Source organism: Octopus sinensis, linkage group LG8 (assembly GCF_006345805.1).
Source record: "Octopus sinensis linkage group LG8, ASM634580v1, whole genome shotgun sequence".
Lineage (NCBI taxonomy): Eukaryota > Metazoa > Mollusca > Cephalopoda > Octopoda > Octopodidae > Octopus > Octopus sinensis.
This window is the reverse complement of record NC_043004.1, coordinates 22,215,496-22,239,477: the sequence shown is the minus strand read 5'-3', so window position 1 is coordinate 22,239,477 and position 23,982 is coordinate 22,215,496.

Below are 23,982 nucleotides of genomic sequence, written 5' to 3'. Positions count from 1 at the left end.
TTGTGGTCCCCTGAAAACCAGGCTGTTGCAATACTTGTTCCTTATGTGAGATGAAGACGACGATATCTTTGATATTATGCAGCGCTGTATATTTCGGTGGTTGGTATTGCTTTTAATTCCAAAGCTGGGAGCTTAGCCTTTCAGGAACCTCCATATGTATATCAATGCATACCTTTCTCGCCTTCTATCTTGGGATTAGAGCTTCAATTCTTGTAGCTTCTCCCAGTAGCTCATCTATTTCACCGAGTCAATCTTGTTTATGTAGTGGCGCTGGACTGTCTCAAGTTCCGCCAACAGCTTGACCCTCTGCGGTGACCACAGTTGGGAGCAGTGATCCAGACGACTAAAGATAACTATCCTCCATAGGACTAGCAAGTAGGTCTGAATAATTCAAGGATCTATCCAGACACTTCTGGCAATATTCACATGGAGTGCTGCATCAGTACTCATGTGTATTTCCAGGTCACACACCGATTCTAACTCTGGAATAGCACTGCCCGCAGGTCCTTTGTATTCCAATTGTATTCTGGTTGTCGGCCGATAGCGGTGTGCGTGAAACTTATCCGCATTGAACTGCTTGTTATTTTCATCAGCCCATTTATACATAGCATGCAGGTAAATTTGGAGTTTTACTATGTCATCATAGTTCTTCACCGCCTGAAACACTTTTGAACCATCAATGTAGCTTGTGAGAGTGGCTGACTGTACGACTGATGGCATATCTGAGAGAGCCACTAAAACAGTAGTGGTCCCAGTACGGCTAGCTCAGGAACTCGGCTGTGGATTGATGTCACCCCAGAGAGAGCAACATTGGTTGCAACTGATCTTTTAAAAGTCGTATAACCTTCAGTTTTCCAGTTGTAACAAGGTTGCGTAGTTTGTGACATATCATCCCATGATCAACTTTGTCAAAGGCCTTCGTAAAGTCGAGAGATATCACAACCACGTTTGGGTGGTTGAGCTGGTGTTGCAGTACCCAATCATATTGTTGTAGCTATGTGGTGCAGCTCCTCCCTCGACGAAAATCATGCTGTGTGCTAGTAAGCAAGTTATTCTCTTCTAAGAATGTGATCAGTCTATTTCTAACAATGCGTTCCATGACCATACCAAAATATGAATTCAGAGTGATAGGCCTGTAATTTTAGTATCTGCTCTATTTCCTCCTTAATGGGTAGGGCATATGATATCCCTCTTTTAACAGTTTGGTAAATTTTCCAAATGCAAGGAGACTCTGAAAAAGTATCTGCAATGGTTTTGCGAGAGCTTTCTTGCATGTTTTTAGGAGAAGAGATGGAAACTTATCCGGGCCTGTTGCTGAGTTTGCGCTCATATCATCAATGGCTGATATTACATCTTTCTCTTTATGTCGATATATCGATGGTTGTCTTTTTCCCATGTAAGTCTGCAGTAGTGAGGAACTCTTTAGGCTCACTCACTTGCCAATGGAAAGACAATCTGGAATTCCTTATTTAGTATTTCACTCATCCTCTCGAGGTCCGCAGTTAGCGAGCCGTCTTCAAACAGCCATCTTCCAACTTATAGTGCACTGAAGCAGCATCTTTCGCGAACTTGTAGAAGATTTTTGCTTATTCTTATATTCTCCACCACCCTGGCTTTTCTTTCTAACAATTCCGTTTCATGGGACAGTTTGAGTTATTTTCGATCTCTAAAAGTCTCTCTTCTAGGAGTGATTACTCGCAGTCAATACGTTTACTTATGCCATTGGAGATCATTATACTCTTTCTCATAAGGAGTCTCATGTCCTGTGAAATGATGTTTTTGTATGTGGCTTCTCTCTTCTTTGAGATAAACTTAATACATACGGCTTGCATAATTGACATGCATTCTTTAAGTTTCATATTAATGCCTTGCATAGAGAAACTGTTGGGCCAAGTTTGCTGGATAATTCGTTTTTCCATAGTCGGCCTTGTGAAAATTCAGACTAGACAAAATTTGGGTGCAGTCTGTGTGGAATACATCAGTAATTGGTTTTGGACTATACATCGTCAGTTTTACCATGCTGTGGCCTGAGAAGATTGTCAGTATTATCTTTACGTTGTGGAGTAGATCTACATCGTTACTGAAACAGAGATTTAATAGGTTAACATTCATGGCTTGAGATCCTATTGTTTTCTCCATGAACTGCATTTCTTGATGTCACGTAGACATTCTGCCTGGCTACGCTCTTTGAATATCATTCCTCAGATTATGTGCTCTTCGGACCATTTGATCTTCGGATCTTGGGGAGGTAGAAGTCACCCATCAGAAGTATATTAACACTTTGATCCAGTTTTGTCAGTGCATTATTTTATAATTGTAAGACTTTCTTCAAATATACCCTCATGATTTGAGGCATGAGATTGGCAATACAGTGTACATATTACTACATCAAGTCGCATTAAATGCCCTATAAGTGTATCACAGACTGAGTTGAAACAGAGTTGTGTGAAATTTTCCCGGATGTTCAATGTAATTCCACAGTGACTTCTTCCCCTTCTCCCTGCACGGAACACAGCATACGTAGATATGTGTATCTCTGCGTCATTCATATCTGCTTTAGATATATTTCTCTGTAGGTGCAATTCATATCGATCCAGTGCATGCAGAAAGATCTTTCATGTGTGCAATTTATTGATTACTGTTGCTTTGTAGGAGGCCTCTAATATTTATTAAAAGAGTTGGGGTGATTGTGTGTGTATATATATATATATATATATATATATATATATATTATATATATATATATATATAGAGAGAGAGAGAGAGAGAGAGAGAGAGTTTTTGAAGTGATGTACAGATAATTTATATTTAGAATAATAATATAGTCAGAATATTGGATGATTATATACATTATTTTATTTACATTTTATTTACAATTGCAGCGCTTTCTTCCGTTACCGGATTTATCAAAAGGTGGTTTAAAGCTAGATTTGTTGGCCGTTTTATATATAAAAAAATTCTAGGGTTTACCAAACAAGGGAGAAGAAAGAAGAAAAATGTTTTTGAGAACGACGGTGAGGTAAAGATACGTGGCATTTGTCTTGGTATGGTCAATATCTGTTCTCTCAAAACCTTGACCAATTCAAATACATGAATTGTTTATCCTTCCCCATCTTGAAATGCTACTAAGTACTAAACAACAATTCTGTCCATAGCAATACAAAATCCACGCCTATTTACCTCAACCTCATTCTCAAAACTTTTTTCTTCGTTCTTCTCCTTTATTTAGCAAACCCATCAGAATCTTTTATATATAAAATGGCCAAGAAATCTAATTTTAAACCACTTTTTGATAAATCCGATAACGGAAGAAAGCATTAAAACTGTAAATAAAATGTAAATAACAGATATATATATATATATATATATATATATATATATATATATATAGATATATATATATATATATATATGTATATATGTATATATGTATATATATATATATATATATATGTATATATATATATATAATATATATATATATATATATATATATATATATATATATATATATATATATATATATAATACTCCAACATTCTGACTACCTTATTATTCTATATACACACACACACACGCAAATACTTATGCAGACTTTAGGTTAGTTAAAATATGTTTAAAGGTAAATTCACTTCCCTTAGCGTGGGGAAAAGTTCTCACTTATGTAGAAAGTAGTACAAACACAATATCTAACAATTGCTGTCTCATGTCGTATTCACAGGCGCAGCGTTTTTGTGCGTGTTCCACCTGGGCAACACTGGGCAACACTGGGTAGATATGATGTTTCTTACACCATTGTTTTTACCAGAAGATAAATTTTTTTCTCACGGTAACTGCAGTGACCTTTCTGCTAGAAGTTGAAATATGCCACAAGCATATTTTAACTAACCTAAAGTTCGCTTATGCCTAAATACTGCTTGGCTCTGATACTACTGAATACATATATATATAATTTCATGAACGGGTATTGATTTTTTCGTAAACCAATTACTAAATCTCAGAAGTTACACCTTAATAATAATTTTTCTGTTGACGTCAATCACATTATAGATCGACAATTTGGTGGTATTGATTAAAACTCATTCCTTTACTTTACTGCTATTTCCGACATAAGTAATATAGCAAAGTATCTTAAGAATAATACTTTATATCGTATTATTTACAGTGAATGTATCACACGATGCATTTGCTAGCGGAATATGCCAGCAGATAATGCTATTTGCTTCTTGTTTGTGTGCCGGATGCACTGGACATATTTTTTCCCTCTCTCATGTAAATGATTAGCTGTGTTAAAATGATATCGTATTTAGAATGGATTCAGAAGTTTTCTGATACAATAGCAAAATAGAGACAAACTCCCTGCCTGACTTAACTCGCAACACGTGGAGTGGGGCAATGATAAATTCTTGAATACTTCTGTAACACATGATACAAATTTACACATAAATGCATAGCAACAGACTCAAATGTAGATAGGCATATACACCTCCAATACATATATATTTCTCTCCATATATATACATATATATATATATACGTACATATATATGTATATACATGTGTGTGTATGACATATATATATATATACATATATGTAGATATTGTGTGTGCGCGCGTGTGTACACACTACTCTATTGATACTCTATTAATATTCTCGTAATATTAAATGTAAATCATATGTAAAAACATGGGTTCTCTTTCCTCTCTCCATTTTTCACACTTCGATAAGAATCTTTCCATTTTCCACTTTCTCTCTCTCTCTCTACACTCTCCTTCGCCTTGCTCCCTCTCATTGCCATTATAAGGCAGCCTCTAGTGAACAGAACACGTATACGAGACTCTGGATAATTTCCAACCGCTATTCCTTTGAAAATGATAGTGAAGCATCATTTCGAGGTGAAACTGATAGGATACAGGTGTAAAAATGTCCCAAAAGATAAAGGAAAAGATAACACAGCCAGAAATTCATAATTTGCACCCGTAGAGCACACACTAAGACCTGTAGCGAAAACAAGTAAATGTGACTAAATAGAAGGCAAATAAACACAAGGCAAATAAACAGAAAAAATAGGGGAAAGAAAGCAAATAGTAATAACATGCAAGTTATTTTTAAGGACCATGTAAGAGATTGTTTTCGCTTTCTGCCTCCCTCATTCCCCCTTTCTCCACCATAATACAAAAAATCGATCATCTTTACTTTTAATTTCAACTCTTAAATAACTTTAGATGGATTAGCTTTAAAAATCTTGAGTTAAAAGCTTGGTGATCCTTAACGAAAGCGAAATGGAACCATAGACGACTAATCGATTAATAACAAATAAAGCTTATGAGAAAACAGGTATGCTCTTTCCTCCCTCCATCTTTCACCCCCTGATGAGATTTTCTCGACAGAAAACAAAAACAAAATGAACTCAGAAATAATTCTCTCCTCTTCAGCACATAGTTTGATCAATAAGCATCCGGACTGTTCCTATAGTAATGAAGCAAAAGCAGGCAGAGTAAAGCCGCTTGGCATAATTTTACCTTGAATTCTACTGTGCATGCGCACCAAGTTTTAATGTTTTCGCTCAATTCTGCGATTTACAACAGTGCTTGGAATGAAGATGTGTAGCATGTGATTGTCACAGTGATCACGATAGAGTAAGCTGAGTAGAGAATCTACATCAAATTTTGCCAAAAGCTTCGTGAAACCTGCTCAGAAGTCTACGCAAAATTTTCAAGAAGTTTTCATCGTTCTCAATTCAATCAAGGAAATCTTGTGCTACTGGATCCCGAGTGTCATATTGGTGAGCTGGTACAGAGAAAAGAGCTATTAATAAAACTAAAATTAAAATTAGCAGTCATAAATTACTTTCCTTTTTCCTGCAAGACCACGTGGTAATATCCGTTAGTTCTGGTGGCATGACAAGTTGAACTGATTGTGAACGCAAATCATTACTATCTGTTTTTGTAAATTAAATAGTGTGGTCAAGACTTGTTTTCTTAGGAGTGGCTGTAGCAGTCGAATAACTACCAGCAGTAATAATAATAGTCGTGGTGGTGAAGTTGTTCCTCCGAGGGTTTTAATAGAAATCGAGTTCTTCGACCCCTTGTCTTTATTTACGAATAACTTGCATATCCATATATCCATATATATATATATATATATACATACACACACATATATACACTCAACCATATACACATATACATATATATACATACATACAGATACATACACACACTCTCATATATATATATATATATATATATAATATATATATATATATATACATACACTTACATACATATCCATAACATACATATACATATATATACACACACATATGAATAAATATATATATATATATACACACACATGCATACATACATACATATGTATTCACATACATATATATATATATAAAATCTCAGTGTTGCTAGTTTAGGGAATTTAGACTCTGTCGATATTTTCTTATGAAATATGTTGCCTTGCTAATGCCTTTATTTTGGCTAGCATTGCCTGTAAATGTGTATAGTGGAAATGTGAATTTGGCAAAATTTTGGGATGCACATTCATCGATGTTTTGGCTGAGAGGTATTTTCCTGTATTCGGGAATCCTAATTTGAGACTTGTGGCCCGCCATCCTCGGACGTAGGCTGCTTTTTGAGTGTCCAATATATTGCCGTTTACATCCCGAGCATGTAATTAAGCAAATCAAGTTCTCCGATGCACATGTAAAATTAGTTTTTATGGTGAAATTATGGCCTTGTTCTATTCGGCGTTCTGATCCTTCTGTTATGTTGATACAGATCTCACAGTTGGGTCTCCCGTATTTCTTTTTACTGTTGGCTTAGTTGTTATTGTTGAGTGTAAGTGGGCCTGCGTTAAAATCTTTTTCATTCATTTTGGTTGTCTCATTTTCGATTATTGTGTGTGTTTTGAGGATTTGTCTCATCTTTGGGTCTGTCTTGTGGTGTGGAGTATAGTGTTGAAGGCCTCATTGTTATGTGAGTTCTGTGTGGAAACGTAAGAATGTAAGGCAGGGTTTTCAATGTTTTCTTCCTTCTTTGGTCTTGATTGTCTAAGATCTTGTGTATTTAATTTAAGTATCCGTTGGATCATATTATCGATTAAGGGCTGTGGTTAATATATATATATATATCAAACATGAGCAGCATTTTATTCTTTTCATATCTGGCACAAGGCCAGGAATTTTGACGGATGGGGAAGTCGCGTACATCGACGCCCAGTGCTAGACTGGGATTTATTTTATCGACTTCATAAGGATGAAAGGCAAATTCAACCTCGGTAGTATTTGAGTTCAAAACACACAGAGGGACGAAATGCCACTAAGCAGTTTTATTCGGTGTACTAACGATTATCCCAGTTTGCTGCCTTATGAGTTCTTTATTTTAGCCACAAACTATTAAAAAAATATCAAGGCCACGAAAGTTTTAAACAAATATTGTTAATTACAATGTAGGAACTTTTTAAAGTAAATGACAAAATGAATACCGTTTATAGCAACATCACATGACACAGAACTGAAATAAGTTCCGGCAATATATACACGATTACACTAATAAGTATGCGATTACATTGGTTTGTCTGTGCAACTCATAACTCATAGCTGCTAATGTGCTATTTAAATCTACAATCTATTTGTAAATAGTTTTCTATCCATAACAAATTAATTGACTTTTAACCTTCTAATATATCTGACCTTTGATCTCGCACATAGCACACATAAAATCAATTAAATATTATAAATTTTGATTTCATTAAAAATCATTCAAAGACAGTGCAAACTAGAAATAAAGTGTAGAAATGATTATATATATCTCAGAATTATAAGCAGCTAGGATGAAGGGAACTATTTTTCTAGAAGGAATCAAAATTGGGTTCCCTAGTGGTTTTATCAAAATTTTGCCTCTTTTTTTATTGCTTCAGGACTTGGATAACTGATTAAAATATTATAAAGCACAAACCCAATATTTAGGAAGAAATTTATACAACTCCTCAAATATTCTAAAGCATTACAAGTAGAAGAACATTGTGAATAACTCACGAAAGTTTTGAAACAAGATTGAAATTACGTGCAAATGGAGCTTCAGCTGTCAGATATTAAATACAGAAAGGTATGTGATTATTAATGATGACTCAATCTTATAAGAATAACAAATGTCATTAAAATCCCTTAACAATTTCATCAGAACATATTTAATTCATATTCGTACAAATACACAAAGGCATACGTAAATATGTGAACACACACACACACACACATATATATATATGTAGATATATATATATATATATATATATGTATATATGCATATATATATGTATATATGTATATATCTATATGTATATATGCATATATATATATGTATATATGTATATATCTATATGTATATATGTATATATCTATATGTATATATATATATATATATATATATATGTATATATGCATATATATATGTATATATGTATATATCTATATGTATATATGCATATATATATATGTATATATGTATATATCTATATGTATATATGTATATATCTATATGTATATATATATATATATATATATATATATAGTCTAATATAGGATAACGCTTTCAAAACAATTACCAGTGGCCAGCATATTAAAAAAATACATTTTAAGGTGAAAATTATAAACACCTTATTTATATGTATATATAAATCTTTTGGATTTTTTCCCATTTAACCCTCAATGCTTGATATTGTGCAGCGACTAACAAATTTCTGTCTCCCTCTTCGGCTTTCCCTTCTGCAGTCATAACCATGTCACATTACTGCTATTTGCCGAAACTATGTTTAGGAATCTACCATGCAACGCCTTCTCCTGTCAGTTATGTAATTTATGCGCTTTTTCTGGTTATTAATTTAGTTTAGTGTTTTGGTTTCCCTATGTCTTGCCGTGTCTCTAGCAGCTTTCAATAACCTTTCTTCACATTACCTAGATAGGAGTCTATACCTACTGTAGCTAACTCCACGCAGTCTTCTACTGATATTAACCCTCTTCCACCTTCCATTCTAGGTCGGTATAAACTTGCTACTCTTGCCGTTGGGTGGAGCCTTCCATTCATATTGAATTTCTTCCTAATTGTTCTGTCTAGCTTTGCTAATTCAGTTTTTATCCAATCTACAAAGGCTGTTGAGTATCTAAGTATTTACAGCTTTCACTAGATTCGAACCGTTTTGCTTTGACTTCATTAGCTTCCTGACCTTTCTCAATTTTCATTTTTGTAGTCAGTACTATGTCAGATTCTAATACTCCTAGATACTTATAACTCTCTCCTCCTTTCAATGATTTTAACGTCTGACCATATAGTAATTAGATGCCTTCGATGTTGACGACCTGTCCTCTTCTCATGATTAATATTGCATATTTCTTGTTGTTGTTGTTGTTCATATCGTCATCATCATCATCATTATTATTATTGTTATTATTATTATTAGTTATAGTAGAAGTAGCAGCAGCAACAGCAGCAGTAATTGCATTTTCTTAATTCAGGAAAGTATTTAGTATATGTTTCATAGTCACGTGTTTATTTTAAAGAAGTTGACTCCAGGTTGAAATCAATTGTATAGCACGTCTAACATGTCCTTGAACAAGTTTCCGAGACTCAATTTGATTTACATTGATAGTTGACTCATCATTTACATTGATAGTTGACTCATCATTGATATCATTGATAGTTGACTCATCCAGTATTAAATTTGAAGCTCTTTTTCTCTCTCCTGTTCATGGCTAGATCACGTGACAGATTACATCGCTAAATATATGATTTATTGTAAACGAAGAAGCAACATTTATTTGACTTGTTTCTTGAAAATGAAATGTTAAAATAAATACCATGATGGAAGTAAATGTAGACAACAAGTTCGTCAACTCCGACCAACAAAACCTATAACCAATTTTCACATCACTCTATCCGATATCATTCCGTAATTAGTAAGGGAGCATGAAATGATATAATGTTATTTAATTTCCTCAGTTAATATAGGAAAACTTAAGGAATATTTTGTTGCTATTTTGAAGTTTTCGTATAAGATGATTACTGTTTGTTCTACATGACAAGTAATGTTCAATGAAATCTTCAGGCTCTTTGGTTATATTCTTAATACAAAAGCTGATCTATAACAGTTCTTGCAGTTCTCTTTAAGATGAGATCACTAAAGGTAACTGATATTTAAGATGAACTAGTTATTATCAAGTATTTTGTTTTTCACCTGCTTGTTCAGATAAATATTTACTAAAGAAACACGACTTAACACTGTTTGTATGGTAACGCTCACAATCTTATTTTTTTTATAAAAAAAACCAACAAAACCAACATAGTGTCACAGTTTCATTTGATTTGAGAGTTTAAATATTTAGATAACAACCATATCAATTATATGAAAAAGAATGTTTGTATATTTTAGAACTGATCCTCCATTCAGTATTCTAGACATTGAATTTTCTTGCAAATTTATTTAAAGGAAGCATTCAGTACAGGAAAGTTGCCAATGGTTGTCTTTGATCTAATTTAACTTTCCCGTCACTGGTAATGCTTCCACTCCACGTAAGAGTACTATATCAATAGAGTAGGCAGTGAAAAGGCTACAGCATACACAGACCAGCACGTTATACTGCATACGATTCATCATTAAATGTCAAAGTGGGCAGTATGGTTCTCAACTGGACAAAGGTATCTTATAAATGGAATGAAAGATATGTCAGTCATACCAAGCCATACGGTTGACACCTTACGTGCTGCAACCGACTTCATCATCGTTCATCTCGGCCAACAAAGCAACAGTAACAACAGCAACGACGATAACAAAACCAGTCCAACATTTCATTTGTTCAGAGTCTGTAATTTGTAAGTGAATAAATGAAAGTTTACTGATTTTTCATATTCTTCAACTCGATATTGATTAGAACATCAAATAGAAACGTAATACATGGTATGATGAGAATAACTAAAGGTCAATTATATTTTTCTGCAACCTACTGCTTATATTCTTTTGAAATTTAGCAAACGTATTCTGCAACATTCTCACAAAACGGAAATATCATTTCAGTAAGAAATATATGAGAGAAACTAGGACAAAGACTAACATTGCGAATCGCTGAAGGCAAATAGAAATTAATTCTTTTTTTTTTTCGTTTTTTGATTACACTTTAGTTGGGGAGAAATCGAAGTTTCTATGTTGGTAATATATTAGTCACAGATGAATGGAGACAGCAAAACAGTTCTTAACTAATTAATTCCCCACTCTCACCTCGTTCCTTTTCTTTATCATTCTCAATGCCTAATACGTTGAATCTAGTATTCAGGATAGCTAAGTTAACATAATATTTCTAGTTGAATGTTATATCTAACTATTGGCAATCATCACTAAATCATTGGATGAAAGTTTCTTGGAAGTAATGAACGTTTCGGTTTTTACTATAGAAAAGTGTCTATTGCAGAAATGTACTAGTCTTTTTTGAACCAAAGTATATTAATAAGCCATGAAGTTCCTGCAACTATGATTGTTATTGGATAAGAGTGTATCGTTGTAATCGATATTTGATCTCAGCAAATCAATATTACCAATTTATAGTAATATAAAATCTAAATAGGTTATTTCACATGAAATATCGCATCTTTAATTACTTGTTATTTTAGTAATTTAAAAACTCAATTATGTATACCTTGCATCTAATTTTGACTCTTTTTCTTTCCCAACAATATTGGTATACAAAATTCGCATCCACAGATCTTATAAAAATGATAACAACCAAACTATGTTGTGTGATTTTCTCCTATGAGCACAAACTGGACCACTCTGATGTAGAAGCTCTACGGAAAATCAAGCGGGCCTTTGGTAATGGTTTTTTTGACATCAGATCTGTTCAGAAATGGTTCCAAAGCTCCCGTTCAGGAAATTATAGCCTTGAGAATAAACCAAGGAGTAGGCCAAAATCAATTATTCGGCATGATTGATTAAATGCTTTGGTTGAACAAAATCCGAGAACAAAGGTTGGAAAACTTTCATCAAAACTCCAAACATCTCGCACAACTGTTTTTGGACACCTGTAAAACATTGGAAAAGTCAAGAAATCAAATAGGTTTGTTCCGCATCAACTGAGCGAGATTGAAAAATAACCAGACGCCTCGAAGTGTGCTCCTTATTGTTTTCTCGACTGGAAAAAAAAAACATTTTTGCACCGAATTAATACTTGTAATGAGAAATGGATATTCTTTGACAACAGCAAGAGAACAGGACAGTGATTAGATGCAGGAGAGTCATCTAAACACTACCCAAAACCATCATTGCACTCTAAAAAGTTAGTGGCCACTATATGGTGGTCTGTGAATAGAGTTATTCATTATTCATATTTGCAACAAGGAAAAACTGTAACAGCAACATCGTATTGCCAGGAAATTGATTGTATGCATGAGGATTTGGAAAAGAAGCAACCTAGACTAGTGAATAGATTTGGCCCAATTTTCCTTCACGATAAAGCACATCCTCACACTCCTCAAGCTACGGTCCAAAAGTTGCAAACCCTAAATTATGAGATTTTGCAACTTCTTTCCTATTCCCATGATAACTTTCCTACTGATCATCACTTATTTAAGCATTTTGAGCTTTACATAGGCAATAAAATATTCTTAAATAGAGAAGAGGTAATTGAAGCATTCGGACAGTTGATCAAAGCAAAAGATGATTTTTAAAAAAAAGACTGAATATATGACATAGAGAAACGTTAGGTAAACGTCATGAATGAACATGGATGATACTTTGATTTAATAAATCAGTTCTGTAACACTTCTGAAACATTTTATTCTTACCTTTCAAATACATTTCATGTAAAACAACCTAATATCATATGATTTCCTTACTTCTTGAATTAACCTATTTATAATAATACTGTCATGTTTTAAGCATTAATTCATGCATATTTTTTTATAATGTTCTGAAACAATTGATTATTAGAAACAATGGATGGACAGAGAAATTGGAAGGAAAATAAATGTATTGCAACACAAGATTAGAGAAGAAGAAAATAACGACTATCTCTAGATTCAGAGACTATTTTCAATATGAATCTTCTTTTTATAAAATACATCATTTATGAATAATATCAGAAGTTACTAGAGTAAGATATTTAACTATAAATGTATTTTATATTCAATACAATTTCTAATATCTAGATTTTATCACAACAATATTTACAGATCTTCCGTGTATCCTGATATCTTTTACGTTTAACTTGCATGGTTCAGATAACAATTACTTTTTAAGAATTTTCTTATTTAATCAGGAAAACTATATCGTTTTACATTCAACACACGTACGTCAGCATCAAGTATTGTTGTCGGTTTTCAAGTAATCTAATGTTATAGCATCTGATTAGGCGCCAGAAATAACAAAATTACCTCAGATACTTTAGAAAATAAACTATAGATAGTAATACATATGGTGCTGATCATTACTTTTAAAAGTAGGACATGTGTAACTGTTCAGTATATGAAAATAAACCATCCAGAGCTATGTGGGGTGGGTATAATATCAAAAGCTGCGCAATATCTTCAGTCGAAAAGCATGTGGAATCTGTACAATATCATGAGTATGCAGTACACCTGGAGATCTAGATTATTTCCAACTGAAGAATGCCATCTGAATGTACAATAACACGTGCTAGAATATTCAAAGCATTATGGTATTGCAACGCATTATTTAGAGTAGAAGATAGAGGGTATCTGCAACTGTATAATATCTGGAGTTGTATAACTGCAGGCATGATAAGTAACATCAAATACAGCAGTTGTGCTGGTACAGTATTTTGAGCTATAATATCTGGGGAAAAATCATTTGATGTTGTAATATCTGCAATATATGGAGCACTACCATATTTGAAAGGATAAACGCGGTAAGCTGGCAGAAACGTTAGCAAACCGGGCGAAATGCTTAGCGGTATTTCGTCTGTCTTTACGTTCTGAATTCGAATTCCGCCGAGGTCGACTTTGCCTTTCATCCTCTCGGGGTCAATAAAGTACCAATTGCATACTGGGATCGATCTAATCGACTAGCCCTTTCCCCAAAATTTCGAGCCTTGTACCAAGAGTAGAAAAGAATATTTGAAAGGATAATGTAAGGAGCTACATATATTGGAAATGGTACAGTGACAGAAAAAGTAAAATATCTGGAACTGAAATACTTGAGTTTCTTCAGTACCTGGAAGTGAAGAACTACGGTCAGCTGAAAAGTTCACTGGCTGACAACGATACTCTCATGGTTGATCAAAAAGTAGTCAACAACAGATATAACGTCATCATTACTTCGATACTAGTTCCCTGGTAAGTGGGGTTTTTTTTCATATTGGGGAACAGATGATAGTCAGATGAACTAAATCGGGAAAATAGGGAAAGTGATGAACCGCTTCAAAGTCGCAGTCACGCACAGCAGCAATTAAAACCCATACTTATCTTCTGGAGCTTGTCCTGATAAAATAAGACCTCTCTCGTCAGTTTTTCTGGCGTTTGGAGTTGATAGTCTTTCGTAACTGTCTCGGCAAGTTGGTGCAGTACTCACCATTAATTGTGTTGCCCTATTGAAGATTGTTAGTAAACACAATGCCTTTTACATCCCCCAAACCCTGCAGATGAAACGACTGTGGAGTTCTAGGCATATTACCGACGATTTTAACAAATTTTCGAAAAAGAATACTAAGACGGGGACGGACGAAATGAAAACATGTCTAATTCTGAGGAAACTGGCGATGACAGAGCACAAACAATACTCTAACTTTATATTGCCTAAAAATGTTTCTAACATAAATTTCACGGACACAGTTGACATTTTATGTAGGATGTTTAGTGAAAGAACATCGTTGTTCAACACGTTGCAAGAGTTTGAACACTGATAAAGGCAATGACGAAGACTTTACTACTTATGAGTAGTGAACAGAGAGTGCGAGAGATTTAAACTGGATAAACTAACTCCAGACTCGTTCAAGTACCTGAATTTTTTTCAGGGATTTACTGCTAAAGAGGACGCAGAAGTCACAACGAAAATTCTCGCTAAGCTGGAAATGCTCCAGCTTAAAACTCTCCAGTCAATCGCCAGTCATCCATCACAATCAGAAGAATACGATCAATGTCTTCCACCGTGGTAACAGTCTCAGAATTTGAGTCCTGTTCAAGATTCTCCCTTCCCCTCCTAAATTCAGCAGTCAACTTTTGTGCTGTTGAGCGTCATCCCCTAAAGTAGCAACGATGTCAGCATGAATATCCTTGGGAGCTAACCGTTTCCTTCAGGTGCTTCATGACACCACAATATCAAATTTTGTCCATTGTAAGAGAGGTCACTATTAGTTACTTTCGAAGTCTTCTTTGAACAATCTGATGTCAATTTACGTTGTTAGAAAAAATACATTTCTGAGTGAGAAGAGTTGAAATTAATGCTCCAGCATCACTCATTCATAATCAACTCCTCCACTTGTTTTCGTAGCTGGAATTACTCAATGCTCGGGACTGTAAAGTATTATGTAATAGACAATATCAGAGTGGCTTATTTGGAGGACACATTATTAAAACATTCTACTATAAAAGTGAGAAATATGTTTTTATCTAACTTGAAAATATTAAAATGATTATTTTCTTCCCGTCAAATGTTATTCAGAGGTAAACTACCAGACGAACCCCGTTCATTCAGCATATCTTCTTTTTGCTGTTGTTATCGCATTTACTACCGTTGTTGCTGTTGTTATCGTTAATCGCCAGACCAGCATTAACCGCGGCAAGTGTATAATCGAAGGCGATAAAGTAAGCCACATCACGTATTTTTGAATATGTAGTATTTCATTGTCCTATGTTACTCTTATGCTTTAAAAGTGTAATTTTTAAAGGAACGTTGGCTCATGCCCCCGGCATGTTGAGCAACCAAATTAAAGCTTGTAAAATTGTATCCTTCAATCTGCTTTAATGTAATTGGCAACCAATATGGCTATTTATCATCGTAAGAGCATCTATTTCGATGTGGAATTACAAATGGATTATTTAAATACAATGAACGTGCTTATTTATCTGTCATATATAAATGGAAGAATTGATGCTTCGTACAGTCATCACAAAGGCATGGTTGAAAATCCTGAGAAGTAACGTATCTCAGTGCTATATCCTTGTATCTGCTGAAATAATTGTTAACAATGTAAAAGATCTTCGACTTAATTCCACAAACCACGAGAGAGTGAGTTTTATTTACAACCAAACCACAAACAACCGCTTTCTTTCTAAATTATGTTTAATTTCATTTCATGTATACGTATCATGTACACACACGCACACACACACACACACACACATGCACGCTCACACATAAACAAACAGATATACATATGATACACAAGTCTTCAAATTTAGAGCTGTAAAAGCTATCTGGACGTGATTCTCTTACGATTAACCCTATAGGCATTCCTGAAAGAAACCATCTCAGCTTCTAAACACTTGCTGGTCTCACACAGGAGAACAAAAATAACTGCCACAGCAAAAATATTACAGACCAGGATTTACATTAATACGATAGAAAATAGAAAACATTCTGCAGCGTGACCTTATTAAGAATAGTAACAAGATAAACGCTTAGAGGCACAGACATAAACACAAATACGCACATATAGACACACTAACACCATATATGTGAATATATACTCATGTATATATATATATATATATATATGTGTGTGTGTGTGTGTGTGTGTGTGTGTATTTACATGCACACACAGGCACGCGCATGCATTCATACATGCACATCACGTAAACACATGTGCGTATATGTTTGAGTGCGTGTGCATGTGTGTAGGTGTACATGCACAATTAGAATGCATGCAAGATCATAATAATTGTTTCATGTTTCCTATCAACGTATATGTGTGACACTTCCCATCGGAGATCAGCAAATATACCATTATTCCCCATAGCAAAATAGATTCCTAAATTGCGGCTTTATTTCTGATACGTATCTGTATATAAGTTGACCAAAAATATAACCTTTCAACAACAATTGCTGATTTTATATTATATTCTATGAGAATTTTGTATAAATCGATAAGACGACCCGTTCTTTCACAGTGCCATGTGTTTCAAGACGCATTGTCAGATTAGTTCAGATTTTGTACAATGTACATTATTTTGCAAGCTTATTTTCGCTGGAAACAAATAGGATTTTATTTGGTGCACCACAATGAGATATTGAACATAATCTGGTTTTAGAGTAATCGATACAGAATTATGCAAGATTAAGTTTATTTAACAATACATGAATCTTGTATTTCCCAGTTTGATTGTAAATAAACCGTTGATGCTTTTGCATAACAATCTATTTAAACGCCAACCAAGCAGACATCAACTATAGTGTTGTGTTTTATATAAATCATCAAAGTATTTGTAAGAACACTACTTCATATGCATATTAACATATCAATATATATTTCCGCCTGTATACTTATATATGTATATATATATATGTGTATATCTATATATATATATGTGTGTGTGTGTGCGTATGTGTATATATGTATATACATGTATATATATATGTGTATATATATGTATATACGTATAAATGTATATATATATATTTATATATACATATGTACGTATATATATATATATATATATGTATATCTGTATATACGTATATATATATATATATATATGCATATATATATATAGATATATGTAAGTATATATATATACGTGTATATATATATACATATATATATTATATATGTATATATATGTATATATGTACATACGTATATATATATATATATGTGTGTGTGTGTGTGTGTGTGTGTGTCTGAGTGTGTGTATGCAATATGTTATAAATAATATATCTATTTTAAATTTTCTGTGATGGCCATATACGCATGTTGAAGTGCTTGTGTGTGTGTGTGCGTGTGTGTGTGTGTGTGCGTGTGTGTGTGTGTGTGTGTGTACATCTACGAAGTTATAAAATGGGAAAATAATAGAGCTGGTGCCAGTAGAGCAATGTTTGTGAGATGGAACTATATTCCAGAAGGAAGCAGATTGCTCTACCGAAACGCAGTCTCAGTGACTACAGTTTTTCTGAAGTTGGAAGTCTCAAATCAACTAGAGTTGAAGCCATTTTGCCTCTTCAAAACGAATTGAAATATTGTATTTCTATTGATATAACAACAGCAAAAACAACAACTGTTTAGATTAGATTAACAATTATTATTAGAGTAACAACCAGCAGCATCTGCCCTATCACTCTGAGCCAACTGCTCCTTCACCACTACCCTACAAGAAATGTTGTAGTAGTGATAACAAGAGAAACAATCTTCTGATGCGTTTGCAGAACAACGATTGTATGAATGTCATCACAACTATAAAAACAGCAGCAATGACCTCTAAGACAATAAGAACACTTTTAGAAGGAAAAAAAAAAAATTTAAGTAAACAAAAGGGTGATTTGAAACAAAATGGAGTAGTTTAAATAAAGAAAGATTCAAAATGGAAGAGGATGAATGAATAAACTATAACATTGGTTTGATTACCTGATGCTGTATGCCACATAGGACTTCATGTGTAAACATCTTCGTTATCAAATATACTTGTTTGAGAATAAGAAGCACTGCAAGTTCATATCATGATCTGTGTGAACACAAAAGTTCCGCGTTCAATAGCCACTAAAGGTGGCATTTAAATAACAGCAGGAAGACACCTAGGAATCATTACATAGTGGGCCCTGCTCTCTTGGTATATTAGGAACTAACGGGCCAAGATACATTTTTGAATGAAGAGTTCTTCCTTTGGAGATTTCTGCTGCTGTCCTCTGGCCCCATAACGAATTACGCCACACTACGCCTATCACATATTTAAATTATTGTTGTTATTCATCTTACTGGTTCCAGATTTGCACTGATTGATTTGAGTATACGTATGATTAATTGTTTTCCAGTCATGACCATTTTTAGTATACGTGCGTTTTTCCTCATCTGGTCTTCAAATGATAGCCGATGATTTCTTTAACATTTCTTATTTTTCCGATGGCCGGTCGCTTAACTGTTCAGGCGCGATCTAAGATGGCAACGCGCTATGGAATGTGGAATTCCATCCGTTTGGTTCAAGGATGGTGGCGTGCATGGAAAGGTAAGCATGCAACACTACGTCTGGAGACAATAAAAAAGTTATCACGGGTTCTGCGAACGATGCAAGACGTGGCCGGCCAATCACATCCCGATCACCGGAGGACGTGGCAACTGTGCAGACGTTTAATCGCCGCGCGCAAAATCAACACGTCAAGCAGCTCATGAAAGGAACAACACTCACAATACATACGGTGTATCATAAAGAAACTTCTTTACATGGAAACCCTCATTATGTGCCGGAGCTAAAACCTGAAGACTGTGGCCACAGAAATCCAGAAGCCCAGAACGCGAAGAAGTCCAGATCTCATGCCATGTGATTTTTACCTGTAGGGCTACACAAAAAGGATGTGTACAAGACAAAACTTCGCACACTGGAGGACTTGGAGACACGGATCCAATGATAGATGTTCAATGATATCCCAGACGACGTCCTTCAGAAGGTTCTTCATTCCACCCTTGGCTATTTGAAGAATCTGGTTGACACCAACAGAGCTTACGTTGAAATATGAAGATTTACTTTCATTTTCTCAGTTTCCTATATAATAAAGAACATGTATCATTAGTTTCGATAAATTTGGTAAAGGAATATGGATATTATAACGAATTTTAATACCTACTTACTTCTCATCCACCCTGTGTGTGGGTTTACATATGGAGAGAGAGCGCAAGTTACGCCCATAAAAATGACAAAGAACTCAGATTATCTGCTAAAATTATGGTACAATTTATGAATTAATAATTCATCATCGTTGCAGAATATCTAAAAAAAAAACATTGTGTAGTTGTTCAGTCGATGTGATCGATATCCACTTGATTACCGATAGCTACTTTACCGATCTCACATAGTCTACGAGATACTCATTTTGTCATATACATGCATACATGCATAAATTAGTAAGAAATCGTGAAACAATACTGACATATGTATGTGTGTGCATTTATGTATACATATGTATATTTATATATATACATATATATATGTTTGTATGTAAGTATTTATATATATATATTATATATTTGGTCGACAATTTTAACGAGATTTTATTATAACATAACATTAGGCAACATTCTGTATGCCACACGAAGTCAATATAATAATGTAAATATGGTTCCTATCTCTGATAGCATGCATAATGTCGAATACGAAATTAGCTTTCTAATATTGATGTAGGTACAAGTCATTGGCCATCCAAGTGCTATTGAATTTCTTTTGATGCCATAAATATATTCCTTAAATTTTTTTGATGCCAATATTTGGTTTTGATAATACAAATCTTGTTATAAAAGTATATGCGATTTCAAGTTAAAAATAAAAATGGTTTCAAATTATCAGTAATTACAAATCATAATATAGTCCCATTTCCCGGAGCTATTCCGTCATTTTTTAACGTTGATCAATGTTCATTGAACAGGAGTTATCTCTTCAATAAATATTAAATATACTGAAGCCCGATCACGTCTATCGGCAGTGGAATTCTTCAATTTGAAATTGTGTTAAGTTTGGAACTTTAATTATGTTCTCAGCTCGAATGCACCAATTATTGAGCTTATATAATGTCTGTAAATATTATATATATAAACATTCTGTCAAGCATTAATAAAAATTTCAGACTCTACCAGTTTATTGAACGATATCAAAACGGCAATGTATTTACGGTACACTGGCATTTGTTTTGTTTTTTAGACATTTAGCTAACCTTAACTTGTACTGTGCATAATTGGTTAGCAGTAAGACAGTATTGCACTAATTTAATTATATGAAAACCATGTGTCATGAAATCGGTGAAATAAAATAAGAGTGGGGAGAAAACGACAGCAACTCGCATCTCACACAAAAACAAAACCTTGTTCACCAGACTGCCAAGTAGTGATGTGGTTGTGTGACTTCGAAAGGGCTATATGTTGTGTTCTTGGCCAAAGTACATCATTTCACGTTGCTTCAGTCGACTCATCCTATAAGAAAGTTATGTCTGGAACTGGGATATAGCCCAGCGGCAGACTGACTACGATTCACAATGGACTCGGGTACACCCAGTTACTTATGCCCCACAAACTCCCATGTTTAATAGGCCTGTGTAAATATATATATATATGTATATATATATATATATATATGTATATATATATATATATATATATATATATATATATATATAATATATATATATATTATATATATATATATATATATACATATATACAAGAGCGCGTAAGAGAAGAGAGGGTGGACATGTGTGGAAATGTGAGTATATGTGTGAGTGTGCATGAGAGTGTGAGTGTGCATGAGAGTGTGAATCTCTACAGGTGTATTTATGTATGGTGTGTCTATATGTACATCTGCATATGCATTTATATCCGCGGAATTTGTCAGGTAGAAATTTGTAAAGCTGATACCTTATGAATGAAGTCTAATGTGGCATATATATTCTGCATCATATTAGAGCATAGCCTCGTCCATGTTGTTACTGCAAATACAGCGAACCTATGATTAACCAGGACCATATTACCCGTATCAAATGATTCTTTGGTGCAGCAGTTGCGCTAGTCACGATATATATAAATATATCAAAATTATCAAATTATTTCGAAATGGTGTGAATTAGATAAAAATTTAAATATATTAACATCAACCTATTTTTCTATTCCTGCTCTGAAATATTAAGTTCTAAATCAATGAGATACAGAGTTTAGCAATTCATAAAATGAAATCTCGTTGTAACATCGGTAGATGAAACAGAGAGGAAACGGATTATCTACAAGCCATCACATGTATTGGTTGATGTTTCCCGCCTTAAGTGGTTATTTCTGATCAAGAAAAACCTATCATCAAAACCATTTTAGCAATGGCCATTTCTTCTCTTTAGGAGTGGGACAACATTCTCCAATGTCGTCATTCTATGTCAAGGCGACAGAACATAACTTGTAAACATTAGATTCCTATATACCGAACGTTGATCAACCACAGATAGTTGACAACCAACTATCTTTTTTGTTTCGTTCATTCTCTGCAAGCTAACCTTAATAGAGCAGATTTATTAATGGAGGGAACTGCAAGCATCCCTATTTTTCCGTGAGCCAGTACATTATCTAATGCATGCTTCCGCTTTCAAGAAGTTTGTCATATTATTTTTATCAGGTGGAGGAAGCGTGTATACCACGCCTCTTCAGTTCTATTGACTTCCCGGTTCAATTTTCTAAAGTGTGGCACACGCTTGTGTGTGTGTGTATATGTGTGTGTATGCGTGTGTGTGTGTGATTGTGTGTGTGTGCATGTGTGCGTGTGTGCGTGCGTGTGTATGTGCACATGTTGGAAAATAAACAGATAGAGGGTGATATGTTAACTAAAAGCAGTTATTCACACGCATGCACACTTGCAAACACACACACACACACATATTTTCGCATATACTGTGAATGGATTAGTAGATGTGTGCGTGATCCTTGCCTGTCTTTGCATTTGATCTCTAACTTTTTGAAAACCGCTATAGCTTCGTGTTACTTTATTCCTCTTAAGTTGGCAATTTCGCAACTGAGATTAATGCATGAAGAACTAGATTGAAATAAGTACTGCACTCGATATGATCAACTAAAAATATAGAAAATTGAATGATGTTCCCTACAATAGACATAGTCAAACGATAGTGTCCACAGAGTATTCTTTTCCGGAAGTGTGTTAAAACTAAAACGGTTTCAGCAATAAAGACACATTTGAGACATTCTAACAGAAAGAATGTTAGCTTCACTATAAGTTTATTATTACAGAAAAACACGGCGCTGATATTCAGAACACTATATATAGTAACATAACGGGATAATACCATTCGTAGGATTGGTTATAAAAGACAATACATGACGATAAAAGAAAATAAAGATAAAAAAATAATAAAAAGGCATTAAAGTACAAGAAGGTGTAAGATATAATTTTCTATAAAAAGTTTTTTGATATAAAGGAAGAAAGAAAGGAATGGAGGAAGATAGATAAATAGATAGATAGATGGCTATTTACATATATATACATACATACATGCATATACCTACATATACATGTATATATACATATATACACATATATATATACTTACATATATATGCATATGCCACATATACATACATATATACATATTTACACACACACACATATATACAGATATATATATATATATATATATATATATATAGAGAGAGAGAGAGAGAGAGAGGGAGTTAGAGAGAGAGAGAGAGTGATAGACAGATAGATAGATATATAGATAGATAGATAGATATATAGATAGATAGATAGATAGATAGATAGATAGATAGATTACCCTATATATATATGGCAGGTAAACTAGAGTGGCGTTTGTCGATTGATGTTATAGTTAATTTCCTTGCGAGTGCTTTCGAATCCACGATTCTTCATGATACTTCCTTATTCACTTAATTTCCTTAATGTTGTATAGAGACAATTAATACCCGTGGAAGCAGTAAATATGCTTCCATACATCTAGCACTCTATTGCGGTTTGCGGTTCAGGTTTGATGTTTTTGCCCCTTCGCTCCCTTGTTGTTTGCCGCCTTTTATTATCATTTACTCTATCTCCTTTTATTGTCTTTCCTATACCCCCCTACTAAGTGCATCATCCTCTTATTTACCCCACTCCATGTTACCTCATGGAATTCAGCTTCGTTTATTCCAAAAGAGGATTTTTGTTTTCACAGCACCTTATCACCTCCATATGTCCATTGTGTTGTCGTTTTAGCAATTCCTTTGACATGCAAATATTCATATTTTAATGGATCTGAAAGAGAAGTTATTTGTTGTTATTTCTTACTAATAT